General features: G+C 42.0%; 1 pseudogene; it reads left to right on the top strand.

Moving 5' to 3' along the window:
- The first annotated feature begins 15,008 nt into the window (after window positions 1-15,008).
- On the top strand, window positions 15,009-17,205 carry LOC134569264 (oocyte zinc finger protein XlCOF7.1-like; annotated as a pseudogene).
- The last annotated feature ends 10,739 nt before the right edge of the window (window positions 17,206-27,944 follow it).

The following is a 27,944-nucleotide window of genomic DNA, read 5'->3' as shown; positions in this document are numbered from 1 at the left end:
GGAGAGGGGGGAACATGGAGAGAGAGGGGGGAACATGGAGAGAGAGGGGGGAACATGGAGAGAGAGAGGGGGGAACATGGAGAGAGAGGGGGGGACATGGAGAGAGAGGGGGGGACATGGAGAGAGAGGGGGGGACATGGAGAGAGAGGGGGGACATGGAGAGAGAGGGGGGGACATGGAGAGAGAGGGGGGACATGGAGAGAGAGGGGGGACATGGAGAGAGAGGGGGGACATGGAGAGAGAGGGGGGGACATGGAGAGAGAGGGGGGGACATGGAGAGAGAGGGGGGGACATGGAGAGAGAGGGGGGGACATGGGGAGAGAGAGGGGGGACATGGGGAGAGAGAGGGGGGACATGGGGAGAGAGAGGGGGGACATGGGGAGAGAGAGGGGGGGCATGGGGAGAGAGAGGGGGGGACATGGGGAGAGAGAGGGGGGGGACATGGAGGGAGAGAGATGGGGGACATGGAGAGAGGGGGCATGGAGAGAGAGAGAGGGGGGACGTGGAGAGAGAGAGAGGGGGGACGTGGAGAGAGAGAGAGGGGGGACGTGGAGAGAGAGGGGGGACATGGAGAGAGAGGGGGGGCATGGAGAGAGAGGGGGGGCATGGAGAGAGAGAGAGAGGGGGGCATGGAGAGAGAGAGAGAGGGGGGACATGGAGAGAGAGAGAGAGGGGGGACATGGAGAGAGAGAGAGGGACTTGGAGAGAGAGGGGGGGACATGGAGAGAGAGAGAGGGGGGACATGGAGAGAGAGAGAGGGGGGACATGGAGAGAGAGAGAGGGGGGACATGGAGAGAGAGAGAGGGGGGACATGGAGAGAGAGAGAGGGGGGACATGGAGAGAGAGAGAGGGGGGGCATGGAGAGAGAGAGGGGGGGGACATGGAGAGAGAGAGGGGGGGGACATGGAGAGAGAGAGAGGGGGGGACATGGAGAGAGAGAGAGGGGGGGGACATGGAGAGAGAGGGGGGACATGGAGAGAGAGGGGGGACATGGAGAGAGAGGGGGGACATGGAGAGAGAGGGGGGACATGGAGAGAGAGAGGGGGGGACATGGAGAGAGAGAGATAGGGGGACATGGATTGAGAGAGATAGGGGGACATGGATTGAGAGAGATAGGGGGACATGGAGAGAGAGAGATAGGGGGACATGGAGAGAGAGAGATAGGGGGACATGGAGAGAGAGAGAGGGGGGGACATGGAGAGAGAGAGAGAGGGGGACATGGAGAGAGAGAGAGAGAGAGGGGGACATGGAGAGAGAGAGAGAGGGGGACATGGAGAGAGAGAGAGAGGGGGACATGGAGAGAGAGAGAGAGGGGGACATGGAGAGAGAGAGAGAGGGGGACATGGAGAGAGAGAGAGAGGGGGACATGGAGAGAGAGAGAGAGGGGGACATGGAGAGAGAGAGAGAGGGGGACATGGAGAGAGAGAGGGGGAGGGACATGGAGAGAGAGAGGGGGACATGGAGAGAGAGAGAGAGGGGGACATGGAGAGAGAGAGAGAGGGGGACATGGAGAGAGAGAGAGAGAGGGGGACATGGAGAGAGAGAGAGAGGGGGACATGGAGAGAGAGAGAAGGAGAGGGGGGAGAGAGAGAGAAGGAGAGGGGGGAGAGAGAAGGAGAGGGGGGAGAGAGAGAGAAGGAGAGGGGGGAGAGAGAAGGAGAGGGGGGACATGGAGAGAAGGAGAGAGACGGGGGACATGGAGAGAAGGAGAGAGACGGGGGGCATGGAGAGAAGGAGAGAGACGGGGGGCATGGAGAGAAAGAGAGGGGGGGGCAGAAAATCCATGCTTAATTTGGTCACAAAGGACTAAGATCTATCTTTTGAACCACTGGACAAATTTGTATGATTTTGACGCATGGTTGTATTTGGAGTATGCTGATTCTGAAAATGTAAGTGAATGTGATGCATACTTTTAAAGTTATGAATATGAAAATGTGCGTGCGGTCCGTCAAAAAGAGACTTCCATGGAACTTTTAAAACACTGCATGGAATTGTCTGATTTTTGGATATGTTTATGTTTGAAGTATGCTCAGTACGAATATGTAACTTTTATTAATATTGCATGTGTACTTTTAAAGTTATAAGAATTATAAGTATAAAAACTGTATTTCTCTGCCTGTGATAATTACATTACCTATTGTGTAAGGTAATTGTATCACATGCAGAGGGGAGGATTTTGTGTGGGAGTGTCTGAGTGTATTGTATGTGTTTATTGGTTGTTTTCCAAAGCCCTGTGGGTGGTACTAATGTGTATAAGAACAATAAACCCACAGCTCTCTCTGTTCACTGCTTGACCCTCAACACGGAGCTTTTTCTCGTTCTTGGGGGGATTTATTGTATGCTGTTCCAGTTTGACTGCTAGGAGTGTAAACCTTTCGTATGGTTTTTCCTATTCGGCTTTTTACAGCATTCGTATGGTTCCGGTTGGACTCGATGAAGTCTGTCAATCTCGCATACATGATTCTTTCAAGGATCTTGGATGCAAAAGGCAGTAGCGAGATAGGACGATAGTTTGATGGGGAGGTAGAGTCAAGATTGGACTTCTTTAGAACTGGGGTTACAGTTACATGTTTGAAGGGCGATGGAAATATACCAGAGGAGAGAGAGAGATTGATAATTTTAGTGAGAGGTGGAGAAAGAGAAGAAGACAGAGTACGGATGAGATGCGAGGAAATTGGATCTAGGTTAACATTGACATCCTGGAATACTATCTGCATTCACACCCAGCTAGAAATCTGATAGATGTTCTGGTGACTGGTTTCTCACAAGGGTTTCACACGGGCCTTATAGCTATCCCACAGGTACACTTGTACGTCCTAACCTATTATTTGAAACATAGAATGTGACGGCAGATAAGAACCATTTGGCCCATCTAGTCTTCCCAATTTTCTAAATACTTTCATTAGTCCCTGGCCTTATCTTATAGTTAGGATGCATCCATTGACCCACTTACGGTGGACCACCTTCTGTCCACAGCAATCACACGCTGGTTTCACGATCGTCCCTTTCCTGACTTCAACTTTCTCGTCTTGGCGTACTAATCCCATCGGGGTAGCCATTCACAAATACTCAAAAAAAAAAAAAAAAAGCTTGATCATAGACTTCTTCCGCACCACACTCTTCCTCCATTCCCAGCATCAACTCCCTCATTTCCGCTGAGGAGTTCTCACTGCACTACCAAGCAAGCTATTATTTGAGCAGATAGTAAGGCTTGGTTGAGCTGAGCAAGACAAACATATCCAACGCCTTTAAACTGCTACCTTTTCACCCTTCACTATGGCATTTGCACGGTGTTAAATGGAGGAATACGTTTTTTTTCGCTACCCGGCTAACGTTTGGCTCTAGGAGCAGCAATAAGTTATTTGACATCTTTGCAGAAACCCTCTGCTGGCTACTCCTAAATATAATCAGGTGTCCATCAGTCATCCACTATCTGGATGATTCTTTATCGGTTGAACCAGGTTCGCAAACACCTAACAGTGTTCACACCACCACAACCCCTTTTTCATGACACTCGGGATCCCTCTGTCACCAGACAAACTCTCGGACCCTCTACCAGGCTCGTTTGTTTTCTCGGGCATAGTTTTGGACACCACCACCTTCCAAGCCAGCCTACCACCAGACGAACTGTCCCACATTAGGAACGAAATTGTCCTGTTCCTGCGGAGTGTTGTGTGCACTAGGAGGGGACTTCAGTCCTTCTTTGGGTCCCTCAACTTTGCAATGTGTATCATTCAACAGGGTAGGTCTTTTGTCTCTAGGCTACTTAATTTGCTCCACATGGTGCTCGACTCCTGCCCATTCATTCTGGCGATCCAGCCAGGGCAGATTTACACATGTGGAGTAGATTTTTGGCCGAATGGAATGGGATCTCTTCATTCATTCCCACACTTTCAGAGCACTCACCTTCAATTCACACAGACACACAGGGTTCACAACCATTTTCGGCAACCACTGGTTTAGGGATGTCTGGCCCACTGAGACGGATGCCTTGCCGGACTTAGAGGGACTTCTACTTTGTTTGAGATTTAGCACAACGTGGCGGGCACTCACATACAGGATCATCTTTGATCTTTACCGGCAAGGCCGTTAAATGCGTCTCTGACGACTCCGCAGCCTGCGACATCATTAACAAAGGGTGGTCATCCTCGCTAACCATTATGAGGCTGATTCACAGGCTGACTTGGCTGGCAGCAACCTCTCAGTTCTTTCTAGTCTGCATTTACATTCCTGTTTTCCACAACACAGCCGCTGACGCTCTTTCACGCTCTCAAGTTAAGGTCTTCTTCCAGGCACTCCCTACGGCCCTCTACCTACCATCCAGGATACCACCATTCCATGAGCTAATCTTGGACTAAGCACACAATTACACCACGCACAGGTACTCACGCTCCACACAGTTTCACCCAACTACTCTATCACTCATGCCAGGGCATTGTATATTGTAACTATTTCACAAGCAGAGTTTTGCTTGAAACAAGTCTTGACAGTATGATAATTTTTGCCTTTTCCTCTAACCTACACCTTAAAGTTTCACGATTCCAGAAATCTTTACCTTTACCAGAGTACTTTACCAGGTCCTCACAACCTGCCCTAAACACGCACCTTTCTTAAACGTCCTACCTTGACACTCCACTATTACGTCTCCAAGGGCACCCACTCACTATCAGTATTAATTCATTATTTTCATGACAAACCCTACCATTTAGGTTCAGCTACAACATGGCTTTCTTCTCTGGTCACTCTTTTTCACATAGGCGCTGCATCAGCAGCTTCAAGCTCTTACACCCCAGTCTACAACGCTAAGTGACAGGGTCACTGGTAATCCTCATTTCAATTACGTACATAGCTCAACCAGAGAGCTCCATTCAAGCTTTCTGTATCCACACAGTATAAACTTGCATAAATTGTGTTTTCTTTGAATCCTCTTTTGCCCTCTTTTATTACAGGGCTACTCGTACGTTGGTTTCGGCATACCTCAACCAACTTTGCTTCTTCTTCTACATTCAATTACGTATTAGAAATTCCGAACACAAGTTGAAAGGCCATTTGGCCTGAATTTGTGGGAGAAGTTATGATCCTATTTAAACTCCTTCCCCCCCTACTTACCTTTTGTGAAAGCGGTTTGTCCCCACCCACCTACACCCGTCTATATTTACAATTCACGTTTGTGGGCCCTCTGTTTATTACAGGCCTACTTGTACGTTGGTTTCGGCACATGTCAACCAACTTTGCTTCTCCTTCTACATTCCATTACGTCTTAGAAATTCAGAGCACAAATATAATATAGACACTCCTCAATTATCGACCGGGTTCCCTTCCTATGACCTGGTCGTAGAACAAATCGGTCGGTAAGTGAGGAGTTAAGGGATTCCCTGCTCTGGTGCATTTGTCTATGTTCGGGTAAACTTCCACAAACATAGAGTACACACCAGAGCAGGTCTATGTTCGGGAAAATGTCTAATACGGCAGGTGTTTGTGCTCTCGTGCGTTCGTCTATGTTCGGGGAAATTTCCCCAACCTAGATTTGAGGGATTCCCTGCTCTGGTGCGCTCGTCTATGTTCGGGGAAGTTTTCCCGAACATATACATAGACACCAGAGCAGGGAATCCCCATGACGGCTTGCACTAACGCCTGGTCGTAAGTGCGAGCCATGGTAAAACAGGTAGGTTGCTAAATGAGGACCACCTGTATATGTAGAATATATTTATTTTCTTATTTTGTTAGCAGCCTGGGGGACTGCCTGAGAGCTCAGACAGTCCCCCTGTTGGCAGCTCCTAGAGTCCTATTGCGGTGATGTGATCCTGGTGATCACATGGCCATGGAGGGCCTGGGTGGCTGGAGCTGCTGTAGGGGGACTGCTGGCAGTCCTCTCCGACCGTGATCGACGCAGATCGTCGGTCCAGGGCGCCTGTGGCGGACGTCCTTAATGACCGTTTTTTGTTGGACGTACCTAGTTTGTCCTCGGTCGGAAATTATACATAGATAAATATATATAATTTAATTCTAAGTGTATTTTGATTTAAATATATATATATCAAAATACAATGAGAATAAAATTACCTTTATATACATCATTTGTTTTTTTTTAACTATTTTTTTTTTTTGCAGTGCAAAGACATGGTACAAAGAGACTTGAGGTGCCTCAAAAGCAGTCCACAGGCGTTTCTTCTCGCTTAACATGCGGGACATAAAAGTAACATGCACTTTTTTATATTTTAATCATGTTAGGTCAGTTATATAGTAGAGAACAATATACAACTTCCACCTAGTCACCCATGGAAAATAAAATTTAATTTAACTTAACTTTTGGATACTTGCTTCTCTTAAGTTACCTCCCAAGTTGGTAACCATATACAAGATATTATAGAAGTCAAAAAGACCAGGGATCCAGCTTGTATCACTAAAATATAAACATAAAATACAACATAGTGTAATATTGTTATAGCCTTAAAAACTCGCTTAACGTTTCAAAGTTGCACTCACAAATTGATGGTATGTATAACGCCTAAGCTTATTTGTACACTTGTTCAGATTTGTTGGCAGTGTATTTGATTGCATATATTTTATTGCACATATTTGAGTTTCTGGTCCCTCAGGAAGTTTCCCAAGGGGAACGAAACGCGTAGGACCGTTTTTATTATTAATTAAATTTTATGCCAATAAATTCATTTTTACATCCAACCATTGGGAGTGTGTGGACTTCCTGACTTCGGAATTGGCGTGATTACCAACAACAGGATAAACCCCCCTGACCATACGGGAGGCACCATGAAGGCTTTACACATACCATCAATTTGTGAGTGCAGCCTTGAAGCGTTAAGTGAGTTTTTAAGGCTATAACAATATTATAGAATTACACTATGTTGTATTTTATGTTTATTTTTTAGTAATACAAGCTGGATCCCTGGTCTATTTGTATTCTATAATATTGTAGACAATGTTATGTTAGCAGGTTAGTTAGACATTTTTGATCATCATAGAGTAACATTCAAACTGAGTAATACAGACTAGGTCTAGCTTTTATATAAGAGTGGGTTACGCATGGTTAGTTTAAGCTTTTCACAAGAGATATATATATACTAATATTAGGAAGAGTGACGGTTTGCCCATAACTACTGTACATCAATAGCATTACTGAGGTAGCGTTTGTTACAGGGCGGTCGGTCAACAAATCAGTATGTTGGTTATTGCAGGCTAGTGTGGTTAGGTTACTGAAGTGTTGAGTGTTTAGACACATGTGGAGCTGCTGTTCCCTAGGGGGATTTAAGCAGGCTGAAATCTTGTAGCTGGCGTCTGCGAAGGCCATGTCGCTGGGACCCGCACCCCCGGAACAATAGCAGGATAATATGTGAGGGCTGGTGGATGCATTAGTTGGTTTGTCAGGGCCGGGTGTCTGGGTATAGCTTGCGATCTGGTAGTGTCCCTGGTTCTGCACCCCTTCCATTCACAGGTGTCTCATCCCAGGATCCTATTTGGCCTTGTACTGCAGAGAACTCAAGAAGATTTTCCCAAGTGAGTAGCTCATTTAGCAGACATTAGGCAGTTAGAGTAGGACCTGCCGAATATGGTGTACATTGACGTTGTGGCAGGCTTATGCAATGTATGATCATATAATGTAACTAAATCCCCATTGTTTTTTGCCTGGAAGAGGTGTTTTTTGCCTAGAAGAGGGGTTTTTAATAAAACTTTCAAAATTGGCACCAAAGTAGCTGTTTAGTAGATAGGGAATGCGCTGGTTTCTCACTTTTTTTCTAGATGCAATTATGGCATTATATAGAAATCCCTCCGCTAGAATGGTTGGGCCAAATATTTGCTCAGATTAGGTTTCAATAAAAAATGGCGTCCGATGAGGCACCCCACTGTCGCCATTATTATATGTATTATCTATAGAGCCATTAGCAGAAATTATTATAAATAACCAGAGAATAAAAGGTTTTATGGTGAGAGATAGCGGATTAAAAATCTGCATGTACGCAGATGATATTCTGCTTACAAGAACCGAACCAAAAAATTCTTTAGACTATTTGATGGGAGAGTTTAATGACTATAGTCAAGTGGCAAACTATACGTTAAATAACGATAAAACAACCTTGATGACCATTGGGCTAGATAAACATACAAGAGAGGAGATTAGTAGTAAATACGGTTTCGTATGGGCGGGAAGAAGGTTCCGTTATTTGGGAATTTGGATTACCAAAAATACAGATAGATTGATGGAATACAATTTTCTAACTCTTTTGAAAATAACAAATCAATTACTTAAGGCTTGGAGATTTATAGAGATTACGTGGTGGGGACGTATTAATGTTCTCAACTCCTATATTATACTCAAATTGAACTATCTATTCCAAATGATACTTCTGAAAAGACCAGATAGTTGGTTAACGATAATTCAAAATAATATTGAAACCTTTATTAATAATGGGAAAAAAATGGAATAAATAGGACAATTTTATCTCTAAAACCAACAGATGGAGGCGTACATTTTCCAAACATAAGATATATGTATTGGGCAAATATAATATCACATATTTATAGAACCCAGTTACAAAGCGTTGCAGAAAGGGGGTTGGTATAAAATTGAAATGGAGGATCTAGGATTGAAGAACCCTTATTTGGAATACTAAAAAAATGGAAACAATGGGAGTCGGTATTAAAAATAACAAAATATGGGATCAAGAGCTCTGGGTATGGGAAGAGATTAAAAGAAAAATAGGGATCAAAAATGCAATTTTAGACTCTCTAAAGCTAGTTGTAAAAGAAGCTAATATTAATGATATATCACTTTCCAGATGGAGAGAGCGGGGTATTCATAAGGTGTTCCAAATATTATATCAAGATAATCTGTTACCATTTGAGTCTTTAGTTCAACAATTCCAATTACCCAATTCTAACATCATATCTAATTCTAGCTACTAAAAATGCCTCAGTTATTAAAATACATCTTTACAAATTAGGTAATACCTATGGTTTTAGCAAAAGCGGTAGAAGTTATAAGAACTATAAATCACTGACAGTCTCCCCCAAAAGAAAGTATGAGAAAAAGAATTGAACTGTTCCCTAGATCATCGAGAATGGTGTAAAGCTATCAATATCACTCGTAAACAAGCACAATGCTTGCATTTAGTAGTAACCCACTACAAAGTTATAAACAGATGGTACCTGGTTTCAAATAGAATAGTACGGATGTATCAAAATGCTCCAGCTTTGTTCTGGCGCTGCTGCCTTAAAGAAGGTACGTACCTACATATTCAGAAAGCATTAGATCTACTCTTCAAATATATTTGGGATAAGACAAAGATACGCTTTGACAGGAAGCCCGAAGTCGCTTTGCTGCATATGCACTGGCCAGGTATCTCACCAATATGTTTTATTGCATATAAGATTATACTCGCACGTAATTGTAAAAAAACACAAGAATCGTCATGGGAGCTAATTAAAGCTAAATTGCTTATACAGATAAGGATGGAAAGAGAATTAAGCATCCCGTTTTTGAATGCTCCAAAAAGGCATGCTTTGTGGCAATATTGGTTAATAAATATACAAGGCTGAGTGTATAGTACATATAAAACATACCCTTGCGCATCTTTATATCCCCCCACCCCCCCCCTCTCGGCTCCGCATAAATTTTGTTGGTTTGTATTGGATATATGTAATGAAACTATAATTGATGAAGAACTGAACACCCTTATTAATGTAATAATTGTGATATACTGATATAAGTGCTTTAGATTGTTATTTTGTGTTTTTCTTTTTTCTTCGTGTACATATATGTGGGAAAAAAACTGAATAAAAGAATTTATACAAAATAAAAATCCCCCTCCCACAAAAAAATCACCCAGATCCGAACAGGGGTTCTGGAAAATCCTGGAAGTCTCTTTTTTATCGACCGCATGCATGGTTTCATGCCCAAAACAGTTCCAGAGAATTAGGTTGTGTGGCTGATCTATTTTAAACTGTCGAAGTGCCGTTCGGTTTGTGGAACGCAGTTCAACTCCCGTCAAAGAGTCGAAAGTTCCCTGGAAGGTAACTTTTCAGCAGTGTTCGCGCCATCGTCGCATGTCCGATTTAAGGTCCAACGACAAAACACTCAACGACAAAACACAGCTGAACCCGTTCAACTCAACCAGATGGCCGCCGCCAGGTGTTCGAATGTCGAAAGGCGGCCACTTCGACTTTATCCGAAGTGCCACTTTGACTATTTCAACTGTAGCTGAAGTGCCCCTTCGAAAGTGTAAATCTGTTCCAATAGAGGTCCCAGAGGCAGAAATAGTGCCTTAGAACCAAATATGTCACAGTAGACATAGACACAAGGTAAAAGGCTGGCAAGTAGTCCTCTCGAAAACCCATTGGTGAAGTGGCTTTCGTCACACACCTTGCCTTCCAGGGGGAGACTAACCAGGTACCTGACCTTCTGTCAGTCGGTGCCTGAATTAGTCGAGCAACCCACCCACAACAAGCAAGTACTGGATCTGGTGACTCCTGTAGCCTGTCTCGGTTCTGTACGACCCCAAGGGTTACATGAATCGCTGGTATTCCCTGTTCCTTGGTTGCCCTCTGGCTTGAAGTTGGAGTCACCCGGTGGGTAGAGACCAGCGTAGCCAGTGGTACAGCTGGGTAGTGGATTGAGTTGCTAGTTCTTAGTTCAAGGACCAGGGGAGGACAGAGGCGAACGGCGCTCTGTCCTGGTGCCAGCGCTTCTGCTGGGGGAACAGCTACATAGTTCTGCCATGTAAGAAGGGGAAGTTAGGGCAGCGGCCAGCAGCGCTCTGCCCTGATGCCAGCTCTTCTGCTGCGGGGGGAGGGGGCAATGGGTTTTACAGTCTCATTTACTGACCCCAGTACCTGGTTGGGAGTTTTCTGTAAAGGGGAGAAATCGCTTACCCCCTCCTCCTGGTACTCAGACATGCTTAGTTGGTTATCTGGACCGGCCGTCCAGCATCCCTGTAGCTCCAGTACAGAGACATCGGTCCCATCTGCACTATTGGGGTCAGGGTTGCTGCCCCCAGTTCTTGGGGAAAGGAACCAGCTGTCTCCTCTCTTGATATCACCGGCTGCGGCTGGAGAGAGAGATCAGTTGCCTCCTCTCTCTGCAAGGTACACGGCCACTGGGGAGAGAGACCGGTTGTCTCCTCTCCCTGTAGGATGCACTGCCGCTGGGGAGTGAAAATGGTTGTCTCCTCTCTCTGTAACTCCAGCTGCAGCTGGGGATCTGAGCCGGCTGCCCAACATCCCTGTAGGACTGGTAGAGAGACCTTGGTCCCATCGCCACCTGCCATTTGGGGGTCCTTCAGGACCAGTCCATGAGGTCCCCTACCTCAGGTACCTCCGGTTGTTCTTGGGGAGGAAGATCAGTTGTCCCTTCCTTCTCCCAATAACATATTCGGCTGCTGGGGAGGGAGACGGACTGTCTCCTCTCCCGGTAAGATAGGCTGCCGCTGGGGAGTAGGATCGACTGTCACTGCTCCCAGTAACTCTGGCTGTAGTTGGGGATCTGGACTGGTTGCCCAGCATCCCTGTAGGGCCGGTGGAGAGACCACGGTCCCATCTCCACCTACCAACTGGGGGGCTTCCTAGTACCCTTTGCTGAGGTCCAGACCAGCCATCTGGCTCTCTTGCGGTGTCGTTGAGCCATAGTTTACTCCACAGTAGCAGCACTAGTTTCTTCACCCACTCCCCAGAAGAGGCATCCTCATTGCCACTTGTTCCTGTAGTCGTTGCTCCCTGATGGAAAGACTTTCACCTCGCCAACGCTATACACCCTCCTGGGTTTCGTCCAACATGGCGCTTCTGATACTGATAAATCCGTATATGATTCCGGTGTGACCAGGATGCTCTTCCTTTCATTAGGAAGCCATGACACCGCTGCCACCAAATGTGACGGAGCTTCCTGTACCATGACTGGGTACCTCCGCCGACAGATGCTCCTAGTGCTCATCAAGGACCATCAGCACTGCAACAGACACCATAAGCACTGCAGACCTCACAACTGCCACAGCTTGGTTGGGGTCTCTTTCTTCTGCTGACCCTGAACCTATGACAAGGCTTCAGGTTCCAGTGGGCAACCCTCTCCTCCAAGAGAATATAGGAGGATCACCTGTAGAGCTCTTACAAGAGCTAGTAGAATCCAAGGGAGTATAATGATTATGGCAAACCCTGTAGTGATTATAGCTGTTCCCTACAACGCGAGGCGAGGCTGCGAGTTGAGTGTAAGATGTCTGAAGGTTTATTGGTACAGGCTGGATTATTATACAACTTTCCAGGCCAGAGGCAAACCCACTGAACCTGATGGGTAACAATGTCTGACACTCCCAAATACAGTAAACAATTCCTCCCCTCTGTCTGTGATATAATTAAGGCAGATAATGCGTTAACTTAATTATCCACAGGCCGAAAAAACACAAATGTATACAAAGTTCAATAAGTACACCAAAATACAACATATCCCCATGTCACATCCCCTGATACCCCTGATCTGGGTGAACAACATATCCAAAAATCACCCAGATCAGAGCAGGGGTTCAGGAAATTCCTGGAAGTCTCTTTGAACAACCACATGCATGGTTTCATGCCCAAAACAGTTCCAGAGAATTAGGCTGTGCGGCCGGTCTATTTAACCTGTTTAAGTGCCGTTTGAATTGTCGAACGCCGTTTGACTCCCTTCGAAGTTCCCAGGAAGGTAACTATTTAGCGGAGTTCGTGCCGTTGCATGTCCGATTTGAGTTTCAGAGGCAGAAATAGTGCCTTAGAACCAAATAAGTCACAGGGGCCATAGTCACAAGGTAAAAGGCTGGCAAGTAGTCCTCAAAAATCACATTATCAGTAATATTGAATAACATACCCATGAACAACCTCCCAGTGCTGTGAAATGCAGTAGCGTCTCTTTTATCAGAATTCTCTCCTCCGTCTCCCTAATATTGATAAGTACACATATTTATATCCTAGATTTTCAATTAGGTCATGTTAGGCAATTTCCGCCAACAGAAAAACAAACCTAACTTGGAAAGGAGGCGAGACCTATGTTTGGACTAAACCTTAAGGTTATAACGCATACAAGGCCCTGACTTGGTTTCACATTGACCTAGGACAAAATGGCGTCTAAATCGAACTATCTTTTTTATGTATCTGGGTAAGATGCCCATTTGATAAGAAAAGGAACATTGTATGAAAAACAATATCTTCCATTCCTAATAACTTGTACACCGTTTATTAAATTTTTATACTAAAATCCTATAATATTTGAAAATGCCCATAGCAACAGTTAGTAAGGAACCTCAATGCAATGTGCCACATACCAACTGATGAAGCCAGATTTGTGGTGAAACACATCTTGGATGCTTTTAATATGGATGTTAATATTATTTTATGGTGTTTAATAAAGGTGGACTTGCTTTGAGTACATTTGACTTTGCCAATCTTTTCCTTCATTGACCTGGAGATGTATAAGGGGCAATGTACTTCCCACCACAGTGCACTGCAGACCTGGAGCCGGTCCCATAGGCTCCTGATAAGGTGAACAGTTTTGTTGCATGTTTTGTACTTATAACTTAAGGTAAAGCACTATATTCATTGTCTCTTGTTTGGATGTCCTGACAGCATCTGTTACATAGTTACATAGCTGAAAAGAGACTTGTGTCCATCAAGTTCAGCCTTCCTCACATATGTTTTTGCTGTTGACCCAAAAGAAAGCAAAAACCTAGTCTGTAGCACTTCCAATTTTGCAACAAACTAGGAAAAAAATCCTTCTTGACCCCAAAATAGCAGTCAGATGTCTCCTTGGATCAAGCAGCTATTACCCCACTAATTAGAAATTATATCTCTGTATGTTATGTTTTTGCAAGTATTTATCAAAAATCTTTTCTTTGCCTTAGATGAAATCTCCTTTCTTCCAGCCTAAATGCATGACTTTGTGTCCTATGTTTAGCCCTGTTTATGAATAGATTTCCAGATAATGGTTTGTACTGGCCCGAATATATTTGTATAATTTATCATATCCCCTCTCAGGCGCCGTTTTTTTTCCAAACTAAAGAGATTTAAATGTTTGAACCTTTCTTAGTAACTGTTACAAAATACCTTTTGTTACTGTTTCTTTAAGTGACAAATTGCCCTGGTTCCCTGGGTTATGGAGAAGCTTAATTGCCAGCTGTGACGAAGTGCCCTTTGTCACTTGTGCCTAGAGAGGACTAATTATATCCTGGTCTTCATTAACTAACAGACCCATCTGGGTACCTACACTTCAATTTATTTTAATTTTTTTTTGGTTGATGTACTTGAAAAACTTTTTAGGGTTGGTTTTGCATTCTTTGGCTATCAATTTCTCATTTTCTAGTTTAGCCACTTTAATTGCCTTTTTGCAAGCATTATTGGCTTCCTTATATCTTATGTAGGATGCCTCTGATTTGTCCAATTTTAAATGCCCTTTTCTTATTTTTAATCTCTTGTTTTACTTTTCTACTAAACCACATTATTTTCAATTTCTTTTATATTTATTACCCAATGGTACATACTGAGAAATGTACCTTTCTAATATTAGTTTGAATAGTTTCCATTTATCATCAGTGTTTTTTTTCACTAAGGAGTTTATGCCAGTTGATAAGTTGTAGAGCTGCCCTAATCTTATTGAAATTAGCTTTTTTTAAATTCTTAATTGCTTTTGCTTTTTTGAGTTTATTTAAAAAAATACTATTGTGAGTATTAATGAGAAGGGTTAGTAGAAGGGTTGTACACTGCCATAAGAGTATAAAGTCGTGTTTGGAGCCAACTTTAGGGCTCTACACATGCGAGTTTGAAATTGTACATCTGCACATAGTTTACAAATCTGGTTTAATAGAGTTGCACTATTGTGTTTATTCTATTTTTGTTTTTGTTTTTTGAGAGAACGTTGCAATTTTCTTTAACTCCCAGTATGTTTCTTTCAGGTGTATTTGTCAGGAGAAAACTTTTAATAACAGAACCAAGGAGTCCAACTCTAATCTCTCTATATGTTCTCAAAGGAGACGGTGAACATGAACCCCAAACCTTTCTCATGTTCTGAATGTGGAAAATGTTCTGCCAATAAAGCAAATCTTGTCAGTCATCAGAGAACTCACACAGGAGAGAAACCATTCTCATGTTCTGAATGTGGAAAAAGATTTTTTAGAAACGCAAAACTTGTCAGTCATCAGAGAACTCACACAGGAGAGAAACCATTCTCATGTTCTGAATGTGGAAAATGTTTTGCCATTAAAGGAGATCTTGTCAGTCATCAGAGAACTCACACAGGAGATAAACCATTCTCATGTTCTGAATGTGGAAAAAGATTTTTTAGAAACGCAAAACTTGTCAGTCATCAGAGAACTCACACAGGAGAGAAACCATTCTCATGTTCTGAATGTGGAAAATGTTTTGCCAATAAAAGAGATCTTGTCCGTCATCAGAGAACTCACACAGGAGAGAAACCATTCTCATGTTCTGAATGTGGAAAATGTTTTGTCTCTAAAGGAGATCTTGCCAGTCATCAGAGAACTCACACAGGAGAGAAACCATTCTCATGTTTTGAATGTGGAAAATGTTTTGCCAATAAAGCAAATCTTGTCTGTCATCAGAGAACTCACACAGGAGAGAAACCATTCTCATGTTCTGAATGTGGTAAAGGTTTTGGGCGACATTCAGATCTAATCAGTCATCAGAGAACTCACACAGGAGAGAAACCATTCTCATGTTCTGAATGTGGAAAATGTTTTGGGCAGCAATCAACTTTTGTCTGTCATCTGAGAACTCACACAGGAGAGAAACCATTCTCATGTTCTGAATGTGGAAAATGTTTTGCCAATAAAGCAAATCTTGTCAGTCATCAGAGAACTCACACAGGAGAGAAACCATTCTCATGTTCTGAATGTGGAAAAATATTTTTTAGCAACGCAGAACTTGTCAGTCATCAGAGAACTCACACAGGAGAGAAACCATTCTCATGTTCTGAATGTGGAAAATGTTTTGTCTCTAAAGGAGATCTTGCCAGTCATCAGAGAACTCACACAGGAGAGAAACCATTCTCATGTTCTGAATGTGGTAAAGGTTTTGCCAATAAAGCAAATCTTGTCTGTCATCAGAGAACTCACACAGGAGAGAAACCATTCTCATGTTCTGAATGTGGTAAAGGTTTTGCCAATAAAGCAAATCTTGTCAGTCATCAGAGAACTCACACAGGAGAGAAACCATTCTCATGTTCTGAATGTGGAAAATGTTTTGGGCAGCAATCAAATCTTGTCAGTCATCAGAGAACTCACACAGGAGAGAAACCATTCTCATGTTCTGAATGTGGAAAATGTTTTGGGCAGCAATCATATCTTGTCTGTCATCAGAGAACTCACACAGGAGAGAAACCATTCTCATGTTCTGAATGTGGAAAATATTTTGCTAAGAAAGCAAATCTTGTCTGTCATCAGAGAGCTCACACAGGAGAGAAATCATTCTAATGTTCTGAATGTGGTAAAGGTTTTGGGCGACATTCAGATCTGGTCAGTCATCAGAGAACTCACACAGGAGAGAAACCATTCTCATGTTCTGAATGTGGAAAATGTTTTAGGCAACATTCAGAACTTGCCAGTCATCAGAGAACTCACACATGTGAGGTGATTTTATAATTCATCTATGCATTAACTTAGGAATAAAATATCTTGTATTGGGAATTCTTGTAATGCTGACACAATAAATAGAAACTTTGATAGTAGCAGTCAATGTACATATGATGCATTGGTATTGTGGCAACCCCATGCTATGATTCGAAGGGTGCTTAACCTCTGCGCTACTTGGTTGTCATCCTGTCTGCAACTCAGTATCCAATCCAGGAGACTTTGTGGTTGTATGTTCTGGCTGTTATAAAGTAATACACTTCAATGAATATAGTTCCTCAGCATGAATTAAATTTGCCTGATTCCAACCAAGACCTTAGCGTAGAGACAAGACACTCACTTCTTGCTGGCAACTTGTAGGATCACTATTTCTGAGCTCCAGCTTTTATTAAAAAACCACAACACACACATATGAACTGTATTTACAATTTTTTCATACCAATAAGAATATGATCTGGGATAGGAGACCAGAGCTCCGACTGAGCAATGTAAATTAGCTAATTATCCTCTGAGGTCCTTTATTCTTATACCAGAACACAATAACCTTGGAAATTCTTAGAGAAAGGCTACTTTCCCCAACCCCCATGTTAATACAGACTTCAAGCAAAGGTTATGTTTACTTCAAAAGGTTTTTTTTCCCCTTAGGGCATACAATGAACCTGAGACTATAACTATATAATATATACCAATTTTATTAAATATTCCAATCAGTCACTCATAATTTGGAGTCCAATTTCAGCCTTCTGAAAAATATTTAATGAGCTTTCAAATATGTCAATCGATGCTCCTAGTGCTTACCAAGGACCATCAGCACCGCACCAGACACCATAAGCACTGCAGATCCCACGAACCACTGCAGCTTGGTTGGGGTCCCGCTGTCCTCTACCCATCCTGGACCTACGACAAGGCTCCAGGTTCCAGTGGGTGAACTTCTCCTCCAAGAGAGAGTAGCAGGAACAAGCTCTTAAAAGAACTGATTATAGCCCAGGGGAGTATACAAAGTATAGCAATTACCCCGTGTAGATGCAGCCTTTCCCCTCCCCACACATTAGACAAGGCTCTATGTTAAGGGTAAAACAGGAGCTCAGCAGATCTTAGGGTTTATTGAGCAGCATGGTCTTTTATAAAGTTTTCCCCACAAGGTTACCACCCAGATGGACCTTGTGGGGTCAAAGGGGGACAGGAATAACAAGCCAATAAAAACATAGTTTTACATTCAGTCACTCCCATACAGTGTACACAATCCCTCCCCTCTGCCTGTGATATAATTAATGAAGACAATGGACTAACTCATCTCTGAGCAGAAAAAAACATACATTTTTACAAACCCTAAAAAGTACCCCAAAATACAACATATCCCTACAAATTCAATTATAGGACCTCTGATGTGACAAACATCTCAGGATCAGCTAATTTCCTACATTTAATTGTGGCAAAGGCATGGGCAAGATTTAAGTCTGAATTATTACTGGCTGAATATCTAAAAATATTTTGCTGCAAGAAGATAACTAGAAAAAGTCAAACTGTTCCCTGCAACAAGTAGTAGTACCTTGCTTGATGCAGGAGAAACATATGTTGACTGAAGCTATGGGCATCAACAGGGGAGGCACTTGCCTCCCTCTGGATTGTTCAACTTGCCCCCTCCCCACAGGTAATTTTCCCTTGGACTGTGACAGCTCACTTCCTTAAACTCAACCTGTCCAAAACAGAACTTCTAGTTTTTCCTCCCTCAAGTGCTGCTACTCCTGTGTCTGTCGCCATCCAAGTCAACGGCGCTACTATAATCTCTACCTAGCAGGCTCGCTGCCTAGGGGTTCTTTTTGAATCTGACCTCTCTTTTACTCCCCATGTTCAATCAATAGTCAAATCCTGTTGCTTCCAACTCAAGAACATAGCGCGCATCCGCCCATATCTAACGCCGGATGCGGCTAAGATACTGGTTCATGCTGTTGTTCTCTCTCGCCTCGACTACTGCAATCCCCTTCTCACCGGTCTTACATGTTCCCAGCTTGCACCGCTGCAATCTATAATGAATGCGGCTGCGAGGCTTATTTTCCTGTCCGGTCGCACCTCCCACGCCTCCACGCTCTGTCAGTCCCTGCTTCCAGTTGGCTTCCAGTTGGCTTCCAGTTAGATATAGGGCCCAAATATATCAAAACGGTATAAGGGATAAAGTGCAGGACAGCCACTCCCAATCCCCAAAAACGTTATACAGATATGTAGACAGTATAGTACAAAGACATATACCAGTGGGGGGCACCACAATCACAAATCGTGCGTATATTTACCATATATATTGCATGGTGATCATATAAAAATAGGAATAAAAAACATACATAGTGAAGTATTTAATGACATCAAATATCTAAAACAACAATACAAATGTACACTCACAAATAAGGTGGCACAAAGAGACTTATGTCTAGTTGTGCAAAAGCGCTTGTCAACCTCTCATGGGTTAAAAAAATCCCTGGTAATATAGTTCCAATGTCAATGCCTCTTGAAGTCATCAGCCAGGCAACCCCCACCCCATGACTCCTTTCCTGCAACTGTCAAAAATGACCTACCAAGTACTCAATAAGCCCTTCTCTAACAAAATATTTAATTCCCCTACTTTAACCCTTTGTGTCACTATACCCCACTCCCTCTAGCATGTGCTTATCGAGCAGGGCCCTCAACCCTCTCTGTCCCTGTACGTCCAGTGGTCTGATCTCAATTATGTGTCTGTTAGTCCACCCGTTGTACAGCGCTACGGAATTTGTTGGTGCTATATAAATAATAAAATAATAATAATAGTCAAACTTCTTGAATAGTCAAGAAAGTTCCACAGACGTCCCTTAAAAGTCCAAATGAATCCCAAAATATATCCTATATCCTCACCCACACTCACTCACAAAATAAGTTTACTTACGGTTTGGATCCTCCGGCTCAGTTTCCGGTCTTCAGCCTGTCAGCTCAAGCCGATTCTGTGTGCATGAGATCATTATCTCCCACACTGTCGGCTCTGATTCCAGACAGGCTCAGGGTTACTACAGGACATAGGAGGTGTGTTCACAGTGAATCCTGTCTCCTGTTATCACGTTTGATGTATTCACCCAAGTGTGAAGACGTCAAATGTAATGAATGCAAATTAGGCACTCGGATGTCCCTCTAGTGGCAGTCTGAGTGACTGCAACTGGAGGTGTTCCTAGCTTCCAAGTTAAACACTGTATTTTCTCAGAAAATAGTGTTTACATGAGAGAGGCTGCAGGGAGCCATAGTTCTCACCTGAACAACCGCATTAAGCTGAACTTGTTCAGGTAGTAAAATAGAGAATGGTGGTGAGAGCACTCAAATAGAAAGACAGATAAAAAATCAGATAATATTACCCACTTGTGTGATAACACTAAAAGGGAGAGAAAACACAATATAGGGTAATAACGTCAGATTTAAATAAACTTAGACCAAAGGGGGCAAATTGCACTCACAAACGGGGGGCCAATTAGAAGCTGGCCCAAGCTACACGCCTTGAACAGAAGAAATCTCCCAGAGACTGGAACAGGGACGAATTGTAGAGGGTGTCTTCCCAGGGTAAGTGCAACACACAGGAACGCAGGTTGTAGATTGCACACCAAATTTAATATAAATTTCAAACAAAATAGACGAAATTATTACAAAGGAAAGTCCCATAAAACTTGCAGTAAATGTCCCAAAAACGTCCTCCGGGTCCACCTTACGCGTTTCGGCAAAAAGCCTTCATCAGAGGTGCTATCTTCTGTTCTGTCACAAAGTCCTTTATAAGCCTTATTCTTGGCGCCGTTTTTGCCGATCACCGGCACTTCTCTTCCGGGTTCCGGCGTCAGGACGTCCTGCGTCATCACGTCCTGACGCTGCTGCTGGTTTCGGCGAGAAGGACGTGTAGGAAACGTCCTCCATTAAAATCAATACAATTACAACTTAAAACGTCAAAAATTATAAAAACGTCCCTCAAACTTCAAAATAATGCAGGGGGGGGGGAAGAAAGAGGAACATATATACAAAAAATTATTAAATACAGCTTACGTTAAAAATGAATATAATATACATATTACTAATGTGTAAAACTATATCCCTAAAAATGTAGTAAAATCCAAATCACATGGGGAGAATAAAACAAAGGTAGAGTTAGTGCAAATTGAGTACAAATATATAAAACACATTAATATATTTAACCGCTTATGGACCACGGTCCCCAAATGGATACTCAGATGTATTTGTTAATTTCAAAATCGATATTTAACCCATTGGGAACCATGGTCTCCATTTCAAACATCCATTTCATCTCAGCATATCCTAAATTATACTCTTTGTCTCCCCCTCTCCAATGTGCTGTGATAATATCGATTCCCATAAAATCTATGCCTCTTGGGTCCCCATTGTGTACCTCAGCAAAGTGTTTTGATACGTTATGATTTAAAAATTTGCGTTTTATATTGTATATATGTTCTCTAATCCTGGTTTTAAGGTTACGTATGGTCTTACCAATATATTGGTAACCACATTGGCAAGTAAGCAAATAAATTACTCCCTTACTCGAGCAATTTATAAACGTATTTATTTTATATTCTTTTTTCGTAACTAGTGAGGTAAACTGAGAGATTTTTCTATTTTTATTTGTTCTAAAACTACAACCTTGACATGTACCACAATAATGAAAACCTTTACTCCCCTTCAAAAATGATTTGTTTTCTGCTTTTTCTTTATCTAAAAAACTATTTGTTAATAACTGCTTAAAATTATTAGCAGAAAAAAGCAGAAAACAAATCATTTTTGAAGGGGAGTAAAGGTTTTCATTATTGTGGTACATGTCAAGGTTGTAGTTTTAGAACAAATAAAAATAGAAAAATCTCTCAGTTTACCTCACTAGTTACGAAAAAAGAATATAAAATAAATACGTTTATAAATTGCTCGAGTAAGGGAGTAATTTATTTGCTTACTTGCCAATGTGGTTACCAATATATTGGTAAGACCATACGTAACCTTAAAACCAGGATTAGAGAACATATATACAATATAAAACGCAAATTTTTAAATCATAACGTATCAAAACACTTTGCTGAGGTACACAATGGGGACCCAAGAGGCATAGATTTTATGGGAATCGATATTATCACAGCACATTGGAGAGGGGGAGACAAAGAGTATAATTTAGGATATGCTGAGATGAAATGGATGTTTGAAATGGAGACCATGGTTCCCAATGGGTTAAATATCGATTTTGAAATTAACAAATACATCTGAGTATCCATTTGGGGACCGTGGTCCATAAGCGGTTAAATATATTAATGTGTTTTATATATTTGTACTCAATTTGCACTAACTCTACCTTTGTTTTATTCTCCCCATGTGATTTGGATTTTACTACATTTTTAGGGATATAGTTTTACACATTAGTAATATGTATATTATATTCATTTTTAACGTAAGCTGTATTTAATAATTTTTTGTATATATGTTCCTCTTTCTTCCCCCCCCCCCCCCCCTGCATTATTTTGAAGTTTGAGGGACGTTTTTATAATTTTTGACGTTTTAAGTTGTAATTGTATTGATTTTAATGGAGGACGTTTCCTACACGTCCTTCTCGCCGAAACCAGCAGCAGCGTCAGGACGTGATGACGCAGGACGTCCTGACGCCGGAACCCGGAAGAGAAGTGCCGGTGATCGGCAAAAACGGCGCCAAGAATAAGGCTTATAAAGGACTTTGTGACAGAACAGAAGATAGCACCTCGGCTTTTTGCCGAAACGCGTAAGGTGGACCCGGAGGACGTTTTTGGGACATTTACTGCAAGTTTTATGGGACTTTCCTTTGTAATAATTTCGTCTATTTTGTTTGAAATTTATATTAAATTTGGTGTGCAATCTACAACCTGCGTTCCTGTGTGTTGCACTTACCCTGGGAAGACACCCTCTACAATTCGTCCCTGTTCCAGTCTCTGGGAGATTTCTTCTGTTCAAGGCGTGTAGCTTGGGCCAGCTTCTAATTGGCCCCCCGTTTGTGAGTGCAATTTGCCCCCTTTGGTCTAAGTTTATTTAAATCTGACGTTATTACCCTATATTGTGTTTTCTCTCCCTTTTAGTGTTATCACACAAGTGGGTAATATTATCTGATTTTTTATCTGTCTTTCTATTTGAGTGCTCTCACCACCATTCTCTATTTTACTAATTGTGTTTTTTCTAGTGGTTTATTGTGGCCCACTAGGGTGATTGTAGCACCAGAGTGCAGATTATCTTTTCACCGTATACTTTTGTATTTTGAACTTGTTCAGGTGACTATAGTGTCCCTTTAAGTTTAAATGTTAATAATTTATCGGCTTTGTTGCTTTTGTCGTACCAAGTCTGGTTAAAAATCAAGGAGTTTTTTTTTACATTTTCTAGTAAGATGTTATTTATTTTATTTTTAACAATTTCTATTTTTTCTAGAGACACATTATTTATCATTTAGTCTAGGGATCGACCGATTATCGGTTTTACCGATATGGTCGGCCGATATTCGGTATTTTTGGCAATATCGGTATCGGCCAATAGGGATACCGATATTGCCGATAATACCTCCCAGTACCGCCGGGCTCATTACAAACCCGGCGGTCCTGGGGGGGCGGGCAGCAAGCGTTTACTCACCTCCCAGCAGCTCCTCCAGCTCCCCAGTGTAAATCTCGCGAGACCCGCGTCCAGCTCTGACGGCCGCGGGTCTCGCGAGATTTACACTGGGGAGCTGGAGGAGCTGCTGGGAGGTGAGTAAACGCTTGCTGCCCACCCCACCCCCCCTCCCCTCCCCCAGCTAAGCCAATGCCACTGGACCACCAGGGATTAACATATCCCCCCTCCCTGGCAAGGAAACAAGCAGGGAGGGGGGACAACAAAAAAGAAATAATAATTAAGTATATTAAAAAAAAAATTAATATAAAAATAAAAAAAAATGTTTTTTTAAAAAAATGCCCCCTCACACATACACTATTATTATACACATACACTACACAAACACACTGTGTATATAATTCAGTGTGTTTGTATAGTGTGTGTGTATATATAATGCAGTGTGTTTGTATAGTGTGTGTATATAATGCACACTACACAAACACACTGTATTATATACACACACACTATACAAACACACACTGCATTACATACACACACACTACAGTATATACACACACACTGCATTATATATACACACACTATACAAACACACTGCATTATATACACACACTATATACACACACTGCATTTTATACACACACACTATACAAACACACACACTATACAAACACACTGCATTATATACACACACACACTATACAAACACACTGCATTATATAAACACTACACAAACACACTGCATTATATAAACATTACACAAACACACTGCATTATATACACAGTGTGTTTGTGTAGTGTGTTTATATAATGCAGTGTGTTTGTGTAGTGTGTTTATATAATGCAGTGTGTTTGTGTAGTGTGTTTATATAATGCACACTACACACACACACTCTGCATTATATACACACACTATACAAACACACACTCTGCATTATATAAACACACTACATTCACTATACACACAACACAAATACACACACTCTGCATTCCTTATATGCACACACTACACAAACACACACACTTTGCATTTAGTAAATACAGCATTCACTTTACACACACTGCATTCACTTTACGCACACTACCCGCACACTACACAGACACGCTGCTTTCATTATATACACACTAGACAAATACACACTGCATCCACTACACAAACACACACTGCATCCACACCACTCACACTACACAAACACACACTGCATCCGCTACACACACACTGCATCCGCTACACACACACTGCATCCGCTACACACACACACTGCATCCACTACACACACATACACAGCTCCCCTGTCTAAACACACTGCATCCACTACACGTGGCATGTATATTTTGTGCATTTATCTTTAGAAATAGTTTTTTATTTTCCAAAATGGTAAATGTACAGAATATCGGCAAATTATATTGGCTATCGGCCTGAAAGTTCACAGAATATCGGTATCGGTATCGGCTCTAAAAAATCAATATCGGTCGATCCCTAATTTAGTCATCTAGTCATTTATCATTTGTCATCTTATATATGTATATATAATGAAGTGTGCAAATGTAACAAATACAAAGAAAAGACTACACAATACAATACATATAATGCTTGTTTTATTTATATATATATATATATATATATGTATGTACGGCACATTACGAGGACATAAGGCAGTGATAATAAAAGAAGCAGTATTCGTAATAGCAAAGTCAGTTGAGGTGTGCCGAAACTGACGTGAGGTTAGGCCTGTAAAAGAGGGCCCACCTAGGTGGAATGTTATTGAATTGAGGGTGCGGTGGGAGGGGCACTTCCAGGAACGTCGACGACAAGTAAGCTGGCTTACTGCGCTTTATATAGGGAATGTACCTCCCACAATTACTGGCCAAGCCTTCTATTTGTGTACGGTACATTACGAGGACATAAGGCAATGATAATAAAAGAAGCAGTAATAGCAAAGTCAGTTGAGGTGTGCCGAAACTGACGTGAGGTTAGGCCTGTAAAAGAGGGCAAAAATTACTAGAAGCGATTTCTCAAAATACATATAAGTTTATTTAAGTATAAACATTATTTAGACATGTCATGGAAAGCCATTCTTATTTATTTTTCAGGGTTAGGAATGTACCTATTGTATGCGGAGGATTTCCATCTTCCCATGTTTTTTATGATGTGGGTTGGTACGTGGTTAACTGAGGCAGCTGAAGCTGCACCAATATGAAAGGAATGACCTTTGAATGCGTGTGGGTTATGTCCTAGCCGGAGCAATAATGTACGAATGTAATCCATAAATTGTTTAGTGGTTAGGGGTTTCCCTTGAATAGCTAACAGTGGACAATCCGGGTTGGAAGTGATTTGGGACACCAATAGTTTATCTAAAACTAGTATAGGACACCATTTGGTAGAGGTAGGATAGTATGTAATTTCTGCCGGAGGACCTGTTTGGCTTGTTTTGGTATGGGTAATCGATAAGATGTAGTGACCTTGTCTTTTGTTTAGGTGTTTCTTTTTGGAGACAAAGCTTAGAATCTGTTGCTTTCTCCACAGAAAATTCTTTGGGTCTCAAAAACCCATAGAAGGCTAAGTAAGCTGCAGACTTTATAATTGGGTTTGTGGTGTGTTCAAAAGGGGACGTGTCGAGGATATCAGAGATACTTTTAAAGATTTTACTGTCTATGGGAAGTCTCTTGATGTGATTGTGTGCTGATAATCTGTGAACACCTCTTAGGACACTTTTAACTGGGTAGGACGTTGGGAATGGAGTTTTGTTGGGATAGCTGGTCAACATTTAGTGTTGTATGCCCGTTAAGTAGAGTTTGATAGTGTTGTAGGCTAAATTAAGAGAAATATGGCAAAAAGTTGTGAATGCAACAACAGTTTCAACAGAAAAAACATTTATTATATGATCACGAACAAAACTTTTAAAGGCCTTGTATGCTCTGCTTGTGCAAGAGATCTACTATGTTGTAATAGAGAACTTAAGGCATAATTAGTTCTGTGAAGCTTGGAGATTCCCTGGGTTGCGGGTTTGCTGATGGGTGAAACCTGAAAAATTCCTGCAAATTCAAGCATGACAGAGCATCAGCAGCGTTATTTTGAACACCCGGAACGTGAAAACATGTTATGCAGAATTGCAGATTAGCCGCTAGCCAGGTCAGTCTCCTTATTAAGTTCATGATCGTTAGGGACTGAGAGCGGCCTTTGTTAACTATATTACAGGTAGCTATGTTATCCGAAAAGCATCTGACTGACTGTCCACTCCATTCTTTACCCCAAACGTGTGCAGCTGCTACTATAGGATAAATTTCAAATAGAGCTAAAGTGGTGTTGAAATATTCGAGTGAGGTGGTCTCAACTGGCCAAGAGTCATAGCCACTCGTCGCCGAAAATAGCTGCATATCCTAATGTACCTGAAGCATCGGTCCAAATTACAGGGGACTTGTCTGATATGAGTGGAACAAATAGCGACCTGCCATTCCAAGATGATAGGAACAGCTGCCACATTTGTAGATCAGATCTAGCTGATTCGTTTAGGGACGTTGTGAAGTCGTCGTCGGGGAGGCCGTGCAATAGTGAGAGGATCCTGGAAATGAAAGACCTACCATGAGGAATTATTCTCATAGCAAAAATGTAGTGAACCGAGTAGTGACTGTAGTTTCCTTGTGCAAGTGCCTTGTGACGTGCAAGTGTTTATGTATGAAAGTATCCGGTCTACCTTCTCTTGAGGCAGGCTGGCTTGCATAGAAACAGAATTGAGTGTTGTAACGGCACCCCCAGGCATAAAAGGGGGTTAAAAGACGTTTAGTAGATCTTCCCTTCAATAGACACAGGCACAGCTACTGTAGACACCAATACACCAAACCGGAGAAGCATATGAATGCTCTCAAACATACGAATGTTGTAAACAGCCGAATAGGAAAAACCATACGAATAGGTTTACACTCCTAGCAGTCAAACTGGAACAGCATACAATAAATCCCCCCCCCCCCCCCCCAAGAATGAGACAAAGCTCCCTTTTGTGGGTCAAGCAGGAACAGACAGAGCTGTGGGTTTATTGTTCTTATATACACATTGGTACCACCCACAGGGTTTTGGAAAACAACCAATAAACACGTACAATACACTCAGACACTCCCACACAAAATCCTCCCCTCTGCCTGTGATACAATTACCTTACACAATGGGTAATGTAATTATTACAGGCAGAGAAATAGTTTTTCCACATTATTCATAACTTTAAAAGTATGCATCACATTCACATAAAACTTACATTTTCAAATACAAACATGTGAACATCATCCAAATTGTTCCATTGATTCAAAAGATAGATCGAAGTCCTTTGTGACCAAATGAAGCATGGCTTTTCTGCCCAACACCAGTTCCACAGAGTCTTCTATCCTGGAGATAATTGAGAAGTAATCCAATTATCTACAAGGATAGAGGCAAAATTCCATTAGCCACATGGTAGCAAAATACAGTAAAATACAATAAAATACACAAAGTTACATTTATTACATAAAATACAGACATGCAACATATCCCCAGATAGCTTAGGTCTGAGCACACATTATTACTGAATGGCGCTCAGACCACACACATACAGTTCAATTGCCATGGAGCCAAAGTCTTTTATTACACGAATACTAAGAGTTCTTTTTTACTGTTACAGGTAAGATTCATCTGTAGGAAAAGGTTACTGACTTCACAAGGTTTGATTTCCTGTTGGTAATTATAAGGCA

Source organism: Pelobates fuscus, chromosome 7, assembly GCF_036172605.1.
Source record: "Pelobates fuscus isolate aPelFus1 chromosome 7, aPelFus1.pri, whole genome shotgun sequence".
Lineage (NCBI taxonomy): Eukaryota > Metazoa > Chordata > Amphibia > Anura > Pelobatidae > Pelobates > Pelobates fuscus.
This window is presented reverse-complemented; position numbering and strand designations above follow the sequence as displayed.